The sequence below is a fragment of the Mustelus asterias genome, chromosome 4 (genome assembly GCF_964213995.1).
Source record: "Mustelus asterias chromosome 4, sMusAst1.hap1.1, whole genome shotgun sequence".
NCBI classification, from domain to species: Eukaryota; Metazoa; Chordata; class Chondrichthyes; order Carcharhiniformes; family Triakidae; genus Mustelus; species Mustelus asterias.
Genome location: NC_135804.1, coordinates 8236291 through 8249289, shown reverse-complemented (window position 1 = coordinate 8249289; position 12999 = coordinate 8236291).

Genomic DNA, 12999 nt, shown 5'->3' with positions numbered 1-12999 from the left:
CTTCCCTGCAACCACACCAATTCCCTCCCAAAGCCCTGACACGTCCACCCTAAACTCGACCCCCACCCTGACACAGACTTCCCCATCCTAATCATAGAATCATAGAATCCCTACAGTGCAGAAGGAGGCCATTTGGCCTGTCAAGCCTGCACCGACAATAATCCCACCCAGGCCCTATCCCCGGAAACCCACGTATTTACCCTGCTAATCCCCCTGACACGATGGGGCAATTTAAGACTTATCTGGATAGGCACATGAACAGGCGGGGTATAAAGGCATACAGGGAGCTGGTCTAGGTAGGATAACATGATCGACACAGGCTTGGTGGGCTGAAGGGCCTGTTCCTGTGCTGTACTGTACTGTTCTTTGTTCTTTGCAATTTATCATGGCCAATCAACCTATCCTGCACATCTTTGGATTGTGGGAGGAAACCGGAGCACTCGGAGGAAACCCATGTGGACATAGGGAGAACATGCAAACCCCACACAGACAGTGACCCAAGCCGGGAATTGAACCCGGGTCCCTGGTGCTGTGAAGCAGCAGTGCTAACCATTGTGCCACCATGCCACCCTGACTCCCCTTCCCCACCCCAGACTCTCCCTGTCTAACTGTGACAGCCCCACTGCAACCCTGACTCTAGCACCCCCACCATTCCACTATCTCCTCAAGGTGGTAACTGTGCCTCCATGTGCTGCAAGCTCATGATATCTTATCAAATCAGCATACTCAGCATGGTCTTAGGCAGGACACATGGGCAACTGGAAGAGAACCTGTCCATATCCAATGTCAGTGGTATATTTTATAGATTTGATTTTCCTCAGAGCAATGCACAAGTGGCACGTGTTTCTAAATGTGCAGGAATTTTTATACAAGTTTTATACAAGGCTAAAAATGTCTGAGCCATCCTTCCAATCTTTGAGTCTGCACCATCCTTCCAGCTTACTTCAAACTCTTTGGCTGGAATTTCATTGCCTCACGCGCCCCAAAATCAGGCAAGGCTTGCACAATGGCATTCTCCATTAGCCTCGGGCGGGATTGTATGAACCTTGGGCGGATGCGCCGGTAAAATTTGTTTATTTATCTCTCCAGAGTCAACACTCTGGCTTAACCAATCAAGATGTGGAGATGCCGGCGTTGGACTGGGGTAAACACAGTAAGAAGTTTAACAACACCCCAGGTTAAAGTCCAACAGGTTTATTTGGTGGCAAAAGCCACACAAGCTTTTGGAGCTCCGAGCCCCTTCTTCAGGTGAGTGGGAATTCTGTTCACAAACAGGGCATATGAAGACACAGACTCAATTTACATGAATAATGGTTGGAATGCGAATACTTACAGCTAATCAAGTCTTTAAGAAACAAAACAACGTGCGTGGAGAGAGCATCAAGACAGGCTAAAAAGATATGTATTGTCTCCAGACAAGACAACCAGTGAAACTCTGCAGGTCCAGGCAACTGTGGGGGTTACAGATAGTGTGACATGAACCCAATATCCCGGTTGAGGATATCACACGGTTGAGGATATCCCAATATCACACGAGGACGGCCTCAAACGGGATATTGAGCTCCGAAAGCTTGTGTGGCTTTTGCTACCAAATAAACCTGTTGGACTTTAACCTGGTGTTGTTAAACTTCTTACTGTGTTAACCAATCAAGCACAGTGAACATAGCTCAGTTACCAGACTCACATAATCAAATGCCGAACAATTGAATCATTGAACATTCCAATGTCCAGATCCCAGCACCGGTTGATGGAGAACAATGAAACTTGGGAAGCTGAGCTGACTTCCTTACCACCATATCAATGGCACTGAATCCAAAAATAGTACCCCCACTTGGCTGAGGTTGGAGAGCACAGTAACCCGGAAATCATAAAAATGAACTCTTTTGCTGTGCAAGGCTTGCTGCTGCCGAATAAAAGATGGGCAAACAGGCAGAAATTCTCCGGCAATTCAGGCTGATGAGATTCCCTGCTCCCGCCTGCGGTGCGCTCCTGCCGCAGGTTTCCCGGCAGTGTAGGGTGGCTTCAATGGAAATTCCAATTGTCAAAGCTTTGACAAAGAGTCATCTGGACTTGAAACACCAGCTCTTTACTCTCCTTACAGATGCTGCCAGACCTGCTGAGATTTTCCAGCATTTTCACTTTTGCTTTCAGATTCCAGTATCTGCAGTATTTTGCTATGTTGCAGCATTGTCTGCGTACACGCACACAGATAGAATCCACTTAGCCACTAGAGAAGCCCAGTTTAGTCTTTGATTTGATTTATTGTTGTCATGTTAAAGTATACAATGAAAAGTATTGTTTCTTGCACTCTATACAGACAAAACATGCCGTTCATAGAGAAGGAAACAAGAGAGTGCAGAATGTCGTGTTACAGTTATAGCTAGGATGTGGAGAAAGATCAACTGAGTGCGAGGTAGGTCCATTCAAAAGTCTGATGGCAGCAGGGAAGAAGCTGTTCTTGAGTCAGTTGGTATGTGACCTCACACTTTTTTCATCTGTTTCCTGATTGAAGAAGGTGAAAGAGAGAATGTCTGGGGTGCGTGGGATCCTTAATTATGCTGGCTGCTTTGCCGAGGCAGCAGGAAGTGTAGACAGAGTCAACGGATGGGAGGTTGGTTTGCGTGATGGATTGGGCTACATTCACGACTTTCTGTAGTTTTTTGCAATCTTGGGCAGAGCAAGAGCCATACCAAACTGTGATACAACCAGAAAGAATGTTTTCTGTGGTGCATCTGTAAAAGTTGGTGAGAGTCGTAGCTGACATGCCAAGTTTCCTTAGTCTCCTGAGAAAAAAGAGGCATTGGTGGGCCTTCTTAACTATAGTGTCGGCATGGGGGAACCAGGACAGGTTGTTGGTGATCTGGACACCTAAAAACTTGAAGTTCTCAACCATTTCTACTTCATCCACATTGATGTAGCCAAGGGCATGTTCTCCACTATGCTTCCTGAAGTTAATGACTGTCTCCTTTGTTTTGTGGACATTGAGGGAGAGATTATTGTTGCCGCACCAATTCACCAGATTCTCTATCTCATTCCTGCACTCCGTCTCATCATTGTTTGAGATCCGACCCACTATGGTGATGTCATCAGCAAACTTGAAAATCTTCACCATTGCAGACATGGTCAGATAGTAGTAGTGAGACATCTCTCTGACAAAATTTTAGCAATAAGCTCATTATTTTGTGAGATGTAATTGAATTCAATCTACACAGAGTGTAACATATTCTTCTAGTCACCTTCATTAGACATCCAGCTGTCAGGAGCAATGTTCCTCACAACTGATAATTTTCTCCTTTAATTAAACAGGACCAGCTCCTACATTAGATCGCCAGCTGTCAGCAGGGTATTTTTTGCTCGCGCGATCAAAAAAAAGGCTATTTTGCAATAGCAGGTTATTATCTGAGACGCAATTTTGTACTCAAGGGCAGTGTGATGTTAAAATCGGACAATATGAGAAACTGCTGTGAATTTGAATGCTAAAATGCCTGTCCTCTTTTCAAATCCCTCCATGACCTTACCCTTCCCTCCCTCTTTGAGCTCCTCCCCAAAATCTTTGCGCACTTCCAATTTTGCCATCTTGCACATGCCCAATTTTAATCCCTCTTGCCCATGGCTTCAGTTCTGGAATTCCCTCCCCGCACCTCTCCATCTTTTTCACATCTTTTAAAGAAACCTTCAAACCTATTCCTTTGACTGTTTTGTTTTGCCTTCTGTCCTAATAGTTCCTTATTTGTTTGAAGTCCCATCTTTCTTGATAATGCCCTAATAATTAGTAATCCAAAATTGTGCGTATTATGTTGATTGGCCATGCTAAATTGACCTTTGTGTCAGGGGGTTTAGCAGGGTAAATGTGTGGGGGTTATGGGAATAGGGCCTGGGTAGGATTGTGGTCGGTACATACTTGATGGGCTGAATGGCCTCCTTCTGTACTATAGGGTTCAATGATTCTATGATTCTAAAGCAGCTTGTGGCATTTTCCCCTGTTAAAGATTTTCTACAAAATGCAAGCTGGGAACACAGAAACTAGAAGCTGGAGTAGGCTATTTGGCCCTTTGAGCCTGCTCCACCATTCATTTTGATCATGGCTGATCATCAAATTCAATATCCTGATTGCCCCCCTCCCTTCCCCCCTTATCCCTTGATCCCTTTAGCCCCAAGAGTTATATCTCATTTCTTCTTGAAATCAGACAATGTTTTGGCCTCAACTACTTTCTGTAGAATTCCACACATTCACCACTCTCTGGGTGAAGAAATTTCTTCTCGCCTCCTCTCCAAAGATGTGCGGGTTCGGTGCATTGGCCATGCTCAATTGCCCTTTAGTGTCCTGGGATGCGTTGGTTAAAGGGATTAGCGGGGTAAATATGCGAGGTTATAGGGATAGGGCCTGGCTGGGATTATGGTCGGTGCAGACTCGATGGGCTGAATGGCCTCCTTCTGCACAGTAGGGTTTCTATGGTTTCTGTGGCTTCAGTTGATGTTGTTGTTGCTGTGGGGTAGTCATCTTAATACAGCCCACTGCCATGAAGCAATGGCTGTAAAATATCATGTGAGTGTCCCAACCCAGTTCACACAGTTTGACAATCAACAGTATAAAATTCATGTTAATTTGGCAGTCTTCCTTAGAAAAGGACCTAAGAATACCTGGTGATAGAGGTGTCAGGTTTGTGAGAATTTTAAGCCTCAGTGTACCCAGGCCACACAGGGTTTGAATGTGAGTGCAGTGACTTGACCCCTATTCATTGACTTATACTGAGCAACTTCTCATAATTACATCAACCTTAGTAGCTAAGCAGTGGTGCCACTTGGATAAAACTAACGCCAGAAACCGAGAGGAACTGTTAATTTTAACAGTTCCCCATCCATTATCAGAAATATTGTTTTCTATGTCTTTATGAATGATAGTGTATTTTTTTCCCAAGGCTTCAGTTTGGTGTGATGCAATTGTTACGCCGTGGAGTTTGACCCCCTTTTGAGAAGCCATGCCGAATCCCCCAAAGAGGAATACCTCGCCTCGTAATCTGTTAAAAGTATGTGGGAAGGTGTGAACTGTTCTTCAGTAACATTTAGTGGGCAACTAACCTGACACTCACTTTAAGATGAACGCTTAACAATTTATTTATTTAACTAACTGGGAACTTTAACTAAACGAGTAACTCACCAAATTAAATAAGATTCTACTGTTCAAATAAATACAATATCCATTCATTAACCAAAAAATAATAATAGTAGGATTCAGTCATTCTCAAAAAAATACAACCAGGTTTTGAGGCTTTCAGAAACTTTTGGAGTTCTTCTCTTGATTCCTCTGTCTGTAATTTCTTTCTGAATTAACACCTTTCACGAGTTAGATGGTACACTTTCTTAAGACATACTTGAAGCTGACAGAGTTGAGAGCTACTCTCTCTCTCTCTCGAGCCTTGAGAAGTAGCCATTCTTCAGTTGCTCTCTCCTGTTTTTCTCCCCTGCACTCTCTTTTATACCAGTGATGACCTATCAATTTTCCTACAATAGGATTGGTCTGATATCAACACCATCAAATTCAAATTTTATAGATTCCTGGTAGCTGAGTGCCTGTTTTAAATTGATTGGGCTAAATTAATCAATTTAATTGTCAAGACTACTGCTTGACTTCTTGACACAAATGTTTCAGCTTGGACTCTGGATGTACTTTGCATTTTAAACCTTCAAGCTCTGAAACAAAGCGCCAGCTTTGAAAGGGACCACACAATGTTTTTTTGCCTCGAGCATTTTTACAATTTTTTACATCTCCACCAACGTCAAATTCCAATTTCACAGGTTCAACTTTGCAACACAATCCTCTATTAATAATCTCACAGCAAACTCGAGATGAGGTAAAGTAAGAGGGTTGGTTTATGTTAAACACACAAAACGTGGGAAAGGGGGTTTCACAATACTTTACACCCACCTCCCACCACCTTTACATACTTATACAACAAAAGGGAGAAAGAGAAAAAATGGGCACAGGACAAGACCATGATAAAAATAAGAATGATGATTTCACGTGAATCCAGAGCCCAGAATCAACAGTCCAATGGTGTATTCTTTCAGAGTGTCGCAGGCTGATTGTTGCAGGGTGATCTGCCTTTCCAGAAGCAAAGATTGCCACAATGGGTGAAGGCACATTGAAATGAATTCCGCACAGATGTCGAGGTTTCAATGTTCCAGTAGTTCACAGTGTGGATGAGAGCTAAGCAATTTAAACCTGGACAGAGCTTCTTCTGCTGTTAACTTTGAGGTGATAAATGGTAGACACAAAAGACTGTTTGCCTGGAGCCCTGCTTCTTTTCTGAGTTCCAACCGTGTCGGAATATAAAGGTCAAAAGCTGTGTAATTGAAGGAGTGAGGAGACTAACAACACCAGGTTAAAGTCCAACAGGTTTATTTGGTAGCAAACGCCACTAGCTTTCGGAGCGCTGCTCCTTCATCAGGTGAGTGAGAGATCTCCCACTCACCTGATGAAGGAGCAGGGCTCCGAAAGCTGGTGGCGTTTGCTACCAAATAAACCTGTTGGACTTTAACCTGGTGTTGTTAGACTCCTTACTGTGTTTACCCCAGTCCAACGCCAGCATCTCCACATCATAATTGAAGGAGTTCAGACAGATCAAGTCCTGGTCACCTGACTGGGTCATTTCTGGTTGAGTATTCAGCTAATGGGGCTGCTGGTTGACCCATTAGTTTTGGAGCAGATAACAGTGGGACCATTAGCACCAGATTGGAGCTTATGAGTCACAAACAGCTGCCTTTGGCCATAGCCGGCTGTGAGAGAGACATCAAGTCTACGAGTCCGATGTGTTGACTTGGCTGGAATGTTTATACGATGAAATGAGTGTTACATTCCAGGCGATATATGGTGTTAACCTTTGTTTGCTTTCAAACTGGTCAGAAACATACAGAACCAGCTTGTGATCAGCTGGAGCTATTTTATCAGCCCAGTCATTGCCCATTTTGAAAAACAGTAAGAAGTCTCACAAGACCAGGTTAAAGTCCAACAGGTTTGTTTGGAATCACGAACTTTTGGAGTGCTGCTCCTTCATCAGGTGAGTGAAAAAAGAGAAACATATAATTTTATAAAATAGCCAGGTTGATGTGCAATAAATTATATATTTTCTTTTCCAATCCTCTGACTTTTAAAATATAAAAAGGAACAACAAAGGTGTATTGATTTTCAGTACTCCAGTGAGCAGGCAAAGCTCATAACAGCAGACATTGTAGTTGAAAACAATAGACGTTAAATTAAGAAATTGTGATTAAGTAATGCAAAATTTGGGTTTAAACCTCTGGGTGTAGAATGAAGGGAAGACGAATGGAAAAAGAAAGAAGAGAGGTGTGCATTTATATAATGCCTTTCCTGATTTCAGGATGTCCTAAAGTGCTCTACAGTAAATAAAGTACTTTTTGATGTGTTGTGTATTAGGAAAAAAAGTCAAATAACATGCAACAGGGTGACACAAACAATAAGGCTTTAACAAGTTAATCTGCTTTCTTTAGTGATGTTGGTTGGAGGGGTAAATATTTGCCAGGGCACTGGGGATAGCTCTCCTCTTCAATGAATTAGTGCCACAAGATCTTTTAAATCCACCTGAAAGGGCAGATAGGGCCTTGGTTTAGAGTCTCATCAGAGAGGCTTATATTGATGACTGTGCAGCATTCCCTCAGTATTGGAGTGTTGGCATTAGTTACATTCTCAAGTGCCTGGAGTAAGACTTGAACCCACAGATTCTGAGACAAAAGTGATATCCACTGAGACAGCAGATGGCATAGGTAGGACTCTACATCGAATAAGGGTCTGTGAGTCTTGGTTGTAACACAGTGGAGATGTAGTGAGGATGACGAGCATATGAAATTATACTTTTTAGCTTAGATGTAATGAAGAAGCAGCAATTATTTTTGTAGTGTTCAATGCTTTGATTGGCTGGTCTGGTTCACTCATCTTGTATACTTGCTTGATTGCTTAAGCTTGTAGATGGAGGAAGAGAATGTTCAGGAAAGAATCTGGGATATAGCAAAGACCGCATGTTGAAAATCCTGTAAGTTCTGAGACATTTTAAAGTATTGCAAGAAAAAAAAGAGCTTGAGTCATCACTGCATTGTTCTATAATTCAGTCCTCCAAGATATACAATAACCTGGCACAAACATAACAATCATGAGTGCACCAGACTTAGGAGTGAATAGAAGGAGATAAAAAAGTGAAATGTCACTTAAAATAAAGAATTGCAGTTATACAGCATCATACACAACTTCAGGACACCCCTAAATATTTCCCAGCCAGTGAGATAAACCCTTACAACCCACCAAAGAGGGCAGATGAAGACATGATATAATATCTCATCCAACAAATAGAATCTCAAATTTGTGGAGACCTGTCTTTGTAATGCACCAGCCTCTGTTATTGGCATGGACCTATAACCCTCAGACTCAGGTAGATGCACTGCCACTAAGGGTGGCATGGTGGCACAATGGTTAGCATTGCTACCTCACAGCACCAGGTTCCCGTGTTCGATTCCCGACTTGGGGTCACTGTCTGTGCGGAGTTTGCACGTTCTCCCCGTGTCTGCGTGGGTTTCCTCCGGGTGCTTTGGCTTCCTCCCACAGACTGAAAGATGTGCTGGTTAGGGTGCATTGGCAATGCTAAATTCTTCCTCAGTGTACCCGAACAGGCACCGAAGTGTGGCAATGAGGGGATTTTCACAGTAACTCCATTGCAGTGTTAATGTAAGCCTTCTTGTGACTAATAATCAAATAAAATCATTTAAAATATAAGCCAATTTGCTACAGAATGCAACTGACTTGCTATAGTTTTGATCCATGTTTAGGAAGCAAATAAGCAAAGTGTAAATTTGCTCTGAATACAAGTGGGTAATGAGTCCCAGTCCACACAGGACCATTGGTATATTTCCTCATTAGAGAGGGACAATTGGTTATGAATAGATTGAGGAAAAAGCATGGACAATACGAGGGGGAAGGCTTCCATGAACTATCACAGCAGATACATGGATTGAACTCATCTCATTGGTTTCATTCTGCGTCACACTCTAACAATCTGAACTGCAGTATGGAGGGAATACTGTTGCTCTCAAATCCAACCAATTATTTCAGAAGCAGACAGAAAATAATTAGATGACAACTCAGGGAATTTAAAAAAATTAAAAATTGGAATCAGCTAATTTTATTTTATTTTTAATTTTCTCCCACTCTCCTGAAATTGGAAATATTTCTTTCCTCCTCCTCTGGGATTTCACGCCAGCAGTTTTGGGTTTTTAAGTGGAAAATATTCCAGTGTTATTGAGTAACTAGCTGGCTTGTCAGGTTGAGAAGTACTTGCTTCACACTGCAGCCAGTATATTCCCGCGGTGGTGGTTAGCAGGTCAGTGCCCCTACCTCCCACAGCAACACAACGGGACCAGGTAAAATCGACCTGCAGGTTAATAACCTGCGTAGCTACAGGATTAGGTGGCATGATCCTGAACTCAATTTACCTTGTTTTATAAGAGAAACTCCTGGCACTGGAGAAACACTTCCGTTGTGACCCAGAGAAGAAAAGAGTGGTTAGAATGTGGAATTACTCAAAAGATGATTAGAATGTGGAATATGTTACCACATGGAGTGGTTGGGATGAAAAACGTATATGAATTTAAAGGGAAGCAAAATAAATGAACAGGGGGGAATTTTACACTTGGGACACTAATCTATAAATCCTTCTAATTGATTCCAATGAACTCCTGACTGGTCTCCCATACACTATCTTCAGTCACGGTAAGTGGTCTCACAACACCAGATTAAAGTCCAACAGGTTTATTTGGAATCACGAGCTTTCGGAGCGCTGCTCCTTCATAGGGTGAGTGGAGGTTAGCTCACAAACACAGCATATATAGACAAAGACACAGCTGCAAGATAATTACAGATTAGAATGTGAAGCATGGTTGAAATGCGAGTCTTTACATGTTATCAAGTGTTTACAGATGCAAACAGAATGTGTGGAGAGAGAGATAATCACAGGTTAAAGAGATGTGAGTTGTCCCAAGCCAGGACAGTTCGTACTCATGGCTACATTCAGTAAGTTTGAGGGCATGCAGACCTGTGCCTGTGTCTTAATTCTCACCAAATCCCATTCCACTATTATTCCTGTGCTCAATACTTTACGTTGGTTCCTGGTCGGGAGCTTCAATTATTTTGGTATCCAGATCACCAACAACCTGTCCTGGTCTCCCCATGCCAACACTGTAGTTAAGAAAGCCCACAAACACCTCTACTTTCTCAGAAGACTAAGGAAATTTGGCATGTCAGCTACGACTCTCACCAATGCTTACAGAAGCATCAAAGAAAGCATTCTTTCTGGTTGTATCACAGCTTGGTATGGCTCCTGCTCTGCCCAACACCACAAGAAACAACAAAAGGTCATGAATGTAGCCCAATCCATCTCGCAAACCAGCCTCCCATCCATCGACTCTGTCTACACTTCCCACTACCTCGGCAAAGCAGCCAGCATATTTAAGGACCCCACGCATCCCGGACATTCTCTCTTCCACCTTCTTCCGTCGGGAAAAAGATACAAAAGTCTGAGGTCACGTCCCAACCGACTCAAGAACAGCTTCTTCACTGCTGCCATCAGACTTTTGAATGGATCTACCTTGCTGGCCTTGGAAAGGGTCTAGAGGAGCGTCACAAGAATGATCCCTGCAATGAAGAGCTTGTTGTATGAGGAACGGTTGAGGACTCTGGGTCTGTACTCGTTGGAGTTTTGAAGGATGAGGGGGGATCTTATTGAAACTTACAGGATACTGCGAGGCCTGGATAGAGTGGACGTGGAGAGGATGTCTCCACTAGTAGAAAAATCTAGAACCAGAGGACACAACCTCAGGCTAAAGGGACGATCCTTTAAAACAGAGATGAGGAGGAATTTCTTCAGCCAAAGAGTGGTGAATCTGTGGAACTCTTTGCCACAGAAGGCTGTGGAGGCCTGGTCATTGAGTGTCTTTAAGGCAGAGATAGATAGGTTCTTGATTAATAAGGGGATTAGGGGTTATGGGGAAAAAGCAAGAGAATGGGGATGAGAAAAATATCAGCCATGATTGAATGGCGGAACAGACTCAATGGGCCGAGTGGCCTAATTCTGCTCCAATGTCTTATTGTCATATGGTCTTTCTCTACACCCTAGCTATGACTGTAACACTATATTCTGCACTCTCTCATTTCTTTCCCCAGGAACAGTATTCTTTGTCTGTATAGCGCGCAAGAAACAACACTTTTCACTGTATACTAATACATGTGACAATAATAAAGCAACTCAAAATCAAATCAAATCAAATCAAAGTCTTCAAATTCTAATTCTCATTTTTAAATCCTTCCCTTGCCTCCCCGCTCCCTCTCTCTGTAATCTCCTCCAGCCCCACAACCCTCTGAGACGTTTACCCTCCTCCCATTCTGATCTCTTGAGCATCCTGTATTTTAATCATTCCACCTTTGGTGTTTGTGCCAGTGGCTGCCTATCAGCTCAGCTCTGAAGTTCCCTCCCCAAAAACCCCTCTGCCTCTCCACTCTGCCTTCCTTCTTTGAGGTCTGATTTGATTTGATTTATTATTGCCACATGTATTAGTATACAGTGAAAAGTGTTGTTTCTTGCGCGCTATACAGACAAAACATACTGTTCATAGAGAAAGAAACGAGAGAGTGCAAAATGTGGTGTTACAGTCATAGCTAGGGTGAAGAGAAAGATCAACTTAATGTGAGACAAAGACCAAAGAACAAAGAAAAGTACAGCACAGGAACAGGCCCTTTGGCCCCTCAACCTTGTGCCAATGATGATGCCCCAACTAAACAAAAAAAAAACCTTCTGCCCTTACTCGGTCCACATTCCTTTATTCCCTCCCTAATCATGTACCCATCCAGATGCCCATTAAATATTGCTACTGTGCCTACTTCCACCACCTCCTCTGACAGCACATTCCAGGTACCCACCACTCTCTGCGCGAAAAACACTCCCCCTGCACATCTCCCTTAAACTTTCCTGCTCTCACCTTGAACCTGTGCCCCCTTGCAATTGACACTTCCACCCTGGGAAAAAGCCTTTGACTATTTACCTTATCGCTTCGCAAAACTAACCTCTGACAAAGCTAATTGTTGTCATATCTCCTTATGTGACTCATTCTATAAAGCATCTTGGTATGTTTTATGACATGAAAGGTGCTATATAAATATCAGTTGATGCTATTCTTGTCATTTATGTTAATATCCTCATCCCCAGAAAGTAGGATCGATACAGAATTGTGCATGTTCCATGTGTCTTTGCAATCACAACCACTGCACATTCAAATACAAATGTTCCACCAACACCTGTTATTTGATTAACTCCCTGTTTTCCAACACTAAAGCAGTTGGTTGAAAGACTGTCATAGAATCGTACAGTGCAGAAGGAGGCCATTCGGCCCATCGAGTCTGCACTGTCCATAATCCCACCCAGGTCCCATCCCCATAACCCCATGCATTTACCATAGCTAGTCCCCCTGACACTAAGGGGCAATTTAGCATGGCCAATCCACCTAACGTGAACATCTTTGGACTAAGGGGAAGAAAGCGGAGCACCCGGAGGAAACACATGCAGGCACGGGGAGAACGTGCAGACTCCACACAGACAGTGACCCAAGCCGGGAATCGAACCCGGGTCCCTGGTGCTGTGAGGCAGCAGTGCTAACCACTGTGACACTGTGCCGCTGCCGTCATACATCTGTGTCAAAATAGGCACCCAATGTAATTTCAGCCATTTATGAAGATCAGGTTGAGTTGAAATCTACACTTGGTAGATATTAGTTCCCTATCCTGTTATTCCCAATGCATCAGCTGGAGACACCGTGCCCTATTTATCCTTTTCTTGATTTGCTCACATGTAGTGCCTGTCCACTATTGATTTCAATATTTAGAGAAGGATTATGGCCTTTCGACATTCCCATACATCTCTGTGTCAAAACTTTCTTTTTTTGCAG